General features: G+C 30.8%; 1 protein-coding gene across 1 annotated transcript in view; it reads right to left on the bottom strand.

The window, feature by feature from the left end:
• LOC143223971 (uncharacterized) overlaps positions 1 to 7,986 on the bottom strand; it is a 34,355-nt gene extending 26,369 nt beyond the window's left edge. The window contains exon 1 of the mRNA XM_076452441.1: positions 7,785 to 7,986. The gene's annotated coding sequence lies outside the window, so the exon portion shown is untranslated. The remainder of the gene's footprint in view (positions 1 to 7,784) is intronic.
• Positions 7,987 to 8,958: the final 972 nt, after the last annotated feature.

An 8,958-nucleotide genomic window follows, 5' to 3' on the forward strand; every position in this document is an offset into this window, starting at 1 on the left:
ACTTGCAGAAGTGTTGGTTAAATTCTAACATCTGATGCATTGGCCATAAGTCTGGTGTTCTATGGATTGGAGAACTTCTAAAAATGATTCCCATATTCAGGAATGCTATCTGCTGTGGTTGTTCCCACTTCATCTTGTTCAGTTGGCCTTTCTTGGTCAGATCAATTAGTGGTTCAGTCATTTCAGTATGGTTTAAGATGAACTTTCTATAGTATCCTCCAAAGCCCAGAGAGAACATGATTTGCTGTCTGGTTGTTGGAGCTGATACATCTTAAGATGTGGGTTAGCTTCTCCTCTTCCACAGCTATCTGTTGGTTGCCCACCTTGTGCCCAACAAAGTGCAGCACAGAATAACAAATGTAGCACACAGATGATCTTGTCAGATCTGCTGCTCTCATGCTTGAATATTTCTGCTAAGTTTACTAACTTAAACAGCATCCTCTTGTGCTCATAGCAACAGTCTGGTATCAGAAAGACTGTATTCTCTTCAGATTATTTCTCCATTGAGATCTGGCAATAACATTTACTGAGGTTGATCTTAGCCCCATCTAGTTTTGCCATGATATCCTCTGTTTTGCACAAAGGGTTGGAGTTGAACTTCATCATAAGGTTCTGAAATCTATGCAGAAGTGGTTTGAGCCATCTGTCTCCTTCTTGATTACCACTGGTAAACAGTAGGCTGGATCTGAATGCTCAATAATTTCAGATTCTAGAATTATCTCAACTTCTGGCTTTATCAGGTCTCTAATTGCATAGGAGAGCTGGTAGGGTTTTACCATGATTGAATCCCTCATTGTGTTCTTGATTTTGTGTTGCACAAGATCTTTCTTACCTGGTCTATCTCTGAAAACTTCTGCACACTGGCACAGTAGATCTTACAGCTTTTCTTCTGCTTGCTAATCAGTTCTTCACTGATATTGATGTCTTAACCTCCCTCCAATGGTTTTAGGTCCAATAGGTCTTCATTTTCTATGACAAAGCCATTATTTTATGGTTCTGCATCTATGACAGCTGCATCTGAAATATCCATTTACACCTCAATAGCTGTACCTGTTCGGTCTTCTTCCTTCTCAAAATACCTCTACACCAGATTAGCATGGTTGATCTCGGTCTTCCCATCTACTTTCACCTTACAGCCCATTCTTTTGGCAACTTCCTGCACTTCAAAAGATCCTTTCCACTGCAGGGTAAGTTGTATGTGAGCAGTAGAATTAATACCTTCTGTTTAACCTTGAAACATTATTTCTTGGCCTTTTTGTCAAAGAAGTGCTTCTGACTTTCTTAAGCTGCATACAAACTTAGCAGTTGGAAATTGGTAAGTGGCAAGAGCTTCCATGCTTCACTTGAATAGAAAAGGGGAGAGGATTTGTAGTAAGGAGACAGAGAAAATGCTTAGATCCCCACTGGTACTTTTTTCAGCTAGAATGATTTCTTTATTGGAGATAGTGCAAAAAGTGACAAGATACACCTATTTTGAAAAGGAAGTATGCACTCCCTGGTGCTGGCTTTTTCCATGACAGTCTATAGAATGGGTAGTCTGGATTGGACAATAGTCAGATATATAAATATACAACAAAGATACCTCAAATTGTATTATAAACATCAATAGTTATATTGAATTAGTTCAGCACCAATACAAACTCTTGAGTAGGGGAGGAGACAGGTGAACCACTGAGGTAAAATTTCCAGTTAGAGGTTACATTGGTCATGCAAGGAACAATGAAGAAGATGCATATGTATGCAACCCAAAGGAATAAACAGTTTCAGTTAAGCTATGGTTTCTAAACACAAAAATCCTCTTATGCAGTATAAGTAGGATAGGTGCAAATCCTAGTGACTACTAGTTCCATATATCACAGGCAGATGGAAGGAGGCTGAACAAAGCTGAGAAATGAGTTGAGAAACGCTCTCATGTGAATATGATATTGAGTAGGAGTGTGAAATGGAAACATGATAAGAGCTAATACATGATGGGGAAGAGAAATGGAGGGAAAGTCCATGGGTTAAAAAAAGTAGAGTAACCCCTGTGTAGACAGATAAATATAACCATAAGTACTGACAGGATTCAACTCAACTTAATAATTACCAAAGAGCTCAACAAGTTTGATGCTGGGTAGAAGAGGAATGGTGGAAAGTGGAAACTGAAAGACAGAAAAAGAAAACTCGGGACTAAGTTCAGGTACAATAGTGGAGGGCTGGGTTTGAGATAGCATGGAAACAAAGGACAAAAGTGTAAATTGACTGTAGGCAGTCTTAGCTGATGATTTAATCAAATCAGGAACACCTCAAAATCTAAGGGGGCCAGACAAGGATCTTGTAGAATGGAAGAAAGAAGATGAATCTACCCAACAATTCCTAGCAACAAAAAGCTTAGTGGCAAAAGTGAATTGGGCCACAGAAGAAAACAAAAGGTAGCAAAAAAATGCCTACCAAATTCTATGGTGCATGGTGGAATGTCTCATACTTGAGTTGTAGAGAGAAGAAATAAAGAAATATTGTAAAAGGATCAGGTGAAGACAAGAGTATTGGATACAGAACGTGAAACTGATGCATATAGTTTACACAGGTAAAACAAAATTAGATACAGTTAGGATTAAGAAGTAGGTAAGAATAATAACAATATGACAGAGGGGAAAGAAGAATAATGATGCCCTCCTCATTCTCCCCTAAAAAACAAGGAGTATGAATGCCTGAAGAAAAACTGAAGCTGAATGTCTTGTCTGTATAAGAGAACCCACTACCCAGTGGTCAATATCTGTCATATCATTCCCTGTTAATATACTTCCATAAGCAATAATTGTTACTTTACCTGGGTGAGAAAATTATTCACTCACAAAAGCAGTAGAAGTTGTTACTTGAACTAGTAGGTTCACAATTTTTAGATAAAAAGGAAATTAAGTTCCTTAGACACTGAAAATCTCATTAAACTGAAAACAATAAAACATCTGAGGAAAAGAATGAAGATTCACAAGTGCAAGAGCATAGATGGAGTTAATGTGCAAGGAGGACTTTTGCCAAATTATAATGTTATTATGCAGTATAGGAATTCACAAGAAATCTTCTAAGATTAGGTGAGAGTTGTCTAAAGCCTAGTGCCATGCTAATCTCTTAGGCAAATACATTGAAAAAATAGCTTAAACCTGTGTGAAGAAATGTGCATCATCTCGGAAGGTAGTGGTAAGCTTACACAACCAATAAATAATGGTTCTATATCATATATTAAAATGCACGTATTAGTCAACATAAAAACACAAAAGGGCTTTAATGCAGACACTACGAAAAAACAACACTGATTCATCAACCCTCAGCTAACATTTTGTGGATTTTTAATATTGATTTCCACATACAAATAAAAAAAAGAAAATTCTAATTTCCATGATTTTGCTTTTCACCTAACTATTTAATCATGTTTGACATACCTTAATATACATTGTTCTAAGTGACTGCACAGTCTAGTCAAAAGTCACCATTTATTAAATATCACTTTAATACAAGAAAATGTTTATTTTTTCATTGAGTAAAACTTAAATATAAAAGCAGTATATTTGCTAAGATTTAACATGTTGCTTTTGAGTAGCTTTACATTACAAATACATATATATCAAACCTTATCTATCATTTGGGTCAGCAGTTGTCTTTCATTTATATAAGTTTATTCTGATGACAGATAAAAAAACACCATACATACAATATACAGTTCACCACTATAAGAATCCTGGATTTGTTTTACCTATTTGCCCTTATCCAGGATTACTAATGTGGGATGGAATTTCCCATAACTAGGTTTCAAATATAATTTTAGTACCCTAAACAAATCATCTGCTCAATAATTCAGAAGAATAAACTAAGTAGCATTAGTGTTATATATTATTCAAATCCTATATAAATGTAAGATCACTGTATTTAGTACCAGATAATAAAAAACACCATACATGTAGTTTACATTAGAAACTTCACTAATGCAAATATTGCTGTTTATTACTGTTCCTTAGCAAAATATTAAAATTAATATCCTAGTAACACATAAATCAGACTTGAGTTAATGTTTATTATTTGCCAATATACGATGAATACAAAACTAAAGTTCATAAACCACACACTGTTACCATGTACTACTGAAGGCACTCAACTGTGAAACATGTTTTCTCATTACAAGAGTATTCTGACCTAGATTATAAAGATATGATAAGAAAAAGCTTTCATAATGCATTTCAGTTTTCCTCCCTTTAATTTAAAGAGACTTTTTATGAAATGTTTGTCCATTACATTCACATCTTGTATATTAAATGGAAACAACAACAACAATGCCAGTAAGATTAGTACATTTTTAATTTTGAAACATACAAAAAAAACATGCCAAATACTTCAAGCAGTAGAGCTACAAAAATTGTAATAACAATACAAAAGATATATGGAAATAATCTATTAATCTGAACTATATACAAAAGTAAAGTGTGTCATATATAATAGAACATATGATTTAATGTTGACATTTATATCAGAAATAATAACCAATTGTATTTAAATATAAATAACTCAGTGTAACGTACACATTTACTGTAAAAAAATAAATTTTACTACTAGTAATTAGTTACATATATTTAATTTTTCAAATTTTTCCATATGCATTTATATAAGTCACTTTACATAAATTATTAATACATATGCATGTACAATTTCGTTTACTTCTGTTTTCCCCTGTATATGTTTTTTTGTGTGAGAATTCACTGTACAATGGAGAAAAAAACCTCCAGTCACCCAATGGAATAATTAAATATATGTTACAATGGAAAACTTTTATGCAAATTCATAATGACAGCTACATTGTTTTGCATAAATGAGCTAACAACTTTAATGTTGAAGGAAGTTATTTTAAACTGACACAAAACAAGAATGTACAAAACTGAATAAATTTTAATCATTAAAAAATAATAAATAGTATAATAGTTTCTTAAGTAACATGAACATACATGTATAAATTACTGAAATAAATTTTACAAACAAAAACTTGAACAGTCCACAAATAAAATTTATAATTTTTTTTAAAACCCACAGGAAAATATTAAAACAAATGATGAATACAGCATGTATTAAGCATAGTTATAGTTACCCTCATTTCATGCTTTTGAAATAGTAAGTTGGCCTAAAGCTTAAATACTTATAAATTTTTCATAAACATGCATAATTGTAACATGCTTATTTTTATTGCATTATAAAATCAATAAATGTTTGTCTTTAAAAGCCAGAGTCTGATAATAGTAAAGCATTATATTTATCCTAAACATTTAAATGGTGTACTTTTTGAACAAAATATGTGCAAAAATCATTACTAAATTATCGTACCCTTAATCTATTACAACTGAAACACTTCTTTTTGGCAAGAAAGTTTCTAGAGAGATCATAATTTTTTAAAAAAATGTTTTATAATAACCCTAAAAGAAGAACAACTTTTAATGACACATAAGTTGAACTACTATTCACTACATGATATTCATTTATGTCTTTCACAGAATTGTAAAATTTACATCAAATATGTTTAGGAAAACTGCTAATCACTTAGGCAAACTATTGGTTTATTGGCTCTTTAACTAATGATAAATACAATTTTTGTTTAATTATCAAAAAGTCACAAAATCTGTAGAGAAGGATTTTTCTTAAAATAAGCATTGTGAAATATATTTTTTCTTTTAGCAATGTTTTCACTTTTAACCATGCCATATCTGACTTTTTTCATTTTATTTGATTTAAAGTATATGACTTACAGTTTATGAAAATTGTTTACTGTTATATGTTCAGTCACTTTGGGAATCCTTGTTTTTCAGCAAAACAATGCCTCAAATTAGTTTCAGAAGAATAATACAAATATTATTGTTACAATGAAGAATTTAAAATTAACTTACTCAAATGATTTGTAAATAATATTTAATTTTACATTCATATACACTCAATATTCATACTCTAGATTTCTCAGACATTATTTTAATTTGACACACTACAATACATACAAGTTCTAGATCAACTGATAATTTTTACTGTATTACCTCCAACTTAACATGAATATCTTGCTATATGAACATACCAATAGAGAATTCAATTGTCTCAAAAGGGTATCCAAACCTGTAGTTCACTATTCTATATCAATTTAATCCTACACAATATTTATAGATCAGAAAAGGAATGCTATTTAACACAATTAATAATTAAAATGCAAGTGAGTTTTCTTGCTTGTTTCTTCAGTATATTATCAGGTTTGATGATATCCTACAAACTACTTTTATTGAAACAGTAAACTTTAAAACTGCAAACCTGAAAAAATTATCACCAGTAAAAGAAAAGTCTTTCAATTTAAAAAGTAAAATAATCAACCTCATTCTTTTCATATACACTTATTTATTAAAACCTCCTGCAACTGAATTGTGAGAAGAGTACATGTGGCATTCCAAATAAATATTTATTTCTGACTCCAAAATCACACTTACACAAGAATAAAGTTTTACTATATGGAAAGCATACTCAAAAACATGATTTTAGAATAATAAAAAAATATTGTAAAAATAAACATTTTTCACAGAGAAATTTGATCTTTTTAATACTTAAGTTTAAGTTAAAGCTTAATGTCAAAACTGTTGTATATTTCATATATGTAGAACCACATTTCTTTCTAAAGTTTAATAAAACCTATAATTCCAGGTTTGTTTTCTGATAGTAACATTGTTTTATACAAATGTTTTCTTTTAATTATGTTTAGAAGAAGAGCTAAACAGACTATCAGCTTTAGGTTAGCAACTTTCCAGATTAATATTGTATGTGCATTACATAAATATTTCAGGCTCCAAGAATTTACTTTTCTACATAATTTAATTTTTGCACACCTAAAACTTTACTTTTAAACTTTCAGTAGGATTTATTATAAATATTACATCCAGGAGTTTGTACATTTTTATTTAACATGCAACAAATTAGTCCATGTAGTTATATAGGTATGAAACGTAGTTTGTAGTTGTAAGACAATACTGGTACACTACGAACCATTTTTCATAAAAATTAGTTTCAAGAATAACTATAAAGAAATCAAATAAATCTATCTGCCAAGCAGCATATTTTTATTTTTATTTAATATGTAAAAAAGACAGTAAATCACTTTTATTAAATTTAGGGGTAATGCAATACTCAACACATTGTGCCCTACTACAACAGAGTAAATAATTTTACTGTAACTGTGGAGACTATGGACTAACTATCACAGAAAAATTACCTACTGACTGACTGACTGATTAAGTCCAATATGTCATTGTATTTTGAGTCTAGAATTAGTCTCACTTTTGAATATTTATTGCATACTATTAAATGTTGGCTTTATTTCTTTAATACATCTGTATTATTTAAAAACTTACAAGTGTTTTTCTAATCTTAAAGTGAAGAAATACTTTTGCGAATATATTAAGCATGAACATGGAACTTAATGTTAAGCATCAAATTAATTTAATAGTAGTATCAATTGTCTAATGACTACTTCTAAATATAATTTTTCGTTAATCTAAACAGCAAAATCTAAATTTTTAGTTGGCATTACTGTTAATTAAAGAATTATTAATACAACCACACAATTATGATAAGTATATATTAATTTAATAAATGCTGAGCAACATTAAAATCATTAATAATCAAACTTCCTTATTTAATATAACTTTATTAGTACATATATGATGTATATATAATAGTATAATATTACTGATAACAAAATTACAATACTAGGGAAAAACAAAAACAATAACAACACTTACCACGTTATCCCCAACGTTGTTTGCATCTTATTGTTGCGTCACAACAGCCGTTACTAAGCAACCACTGTGACATTAGAGCTGCGCATGAATAAATAGTATTCCAATAGATGGTGAAGGTTTAATTATGAAAAAAACAAAAAAAAAAAAAAATTCAGTTAATAAATAATTGTGTAGCGAACTACAAAATTTTAAGTTTGAAATAAATCCCAATCATACGTGAGATATTACTTCGAATTTTATTTTCTTTCTTACAAGACAGTACTTATGTATATGTAAAGTTTCCTTTAGAATATTAAAGGAAACCAACTAAGATAAGTATTTTTGATTATATATCTGTCTATATAAAGCATATTCGCCAGTTTAGCAAAATAAAAAGCAAAAGAAGGGGTTCTCTAAATTTCTTTATTCATATGATAAATTATCAAATCAACTCAACATGATTGCCATGAATATGAGTCAATACACTTATAATTTATAACACAATTATGCCTATCATAAATACGAAATTAACATAGCGAGTGTGTGTTTTATTATAGCAAAGCCACATCGGGCTATCTGCTCAGCCCACCGAGGGGAATCGAGCCCCTGATTTTAGCGTTGTAAATCCGGAGACATACCGCTGTAACATATCGAAATGAAAAAAGATTAGCGCAGTTATAATCGTACTATCATTCACGTTACTTTTACAAATATTCAAACACTGAAAACTAATCTAAATTCAAATAAGACACTTTGAAGATAAAAGCTAGTCGTTTTTGTTATACTATGTCATATTGTTTGAAAAGTTATGTAGGTAAAACCAGGAAAGAAATATTGGAAAAACAGATTCCCAACATAAAAAATGCATTAAATACAAAACATATTAGAGGAGATTTTGTCGTCAAACAGAACAGAAATTAGCTAGTGTTTTATTCAAAATAGATAGCTAAATAAAAAAGAATCAAAATTTTAAGTTGCTTAAACAAAGGCCTGCCTCATCTCAACAAATTCCAAAATCATTTTAAACTAAATAACTTTTTGACGTTCTGCGTCGTAAGAAAGTTCAAAGTTTCTTATTCAGGTAGAAACTGTTGCCCACTTTCCATGTCCGAATACAACGTGAAACCGAAGAGAACCGCCTGGCATGGCCTAGCGCGTTGAGGCGTGCGCTTCGTAATCTGAGGGTCGCTGGTTC

Source organism: Tachypleus tridentatus, chromosome 8 (assembly GCF_004210375.1).
Source record: "Tachypleus tridentatus isolate NWPU-2018 chromosome 8, ASM421037v1, whole genome shotgun sequence".
In the NCBI taxonomy this organism is placed as follows: Eukaryota; Metazoa; Arthropoda; class Merostomata; order Xiphosura; family Limulidae; genus Tachypleus; species Tachypleus tridentatus.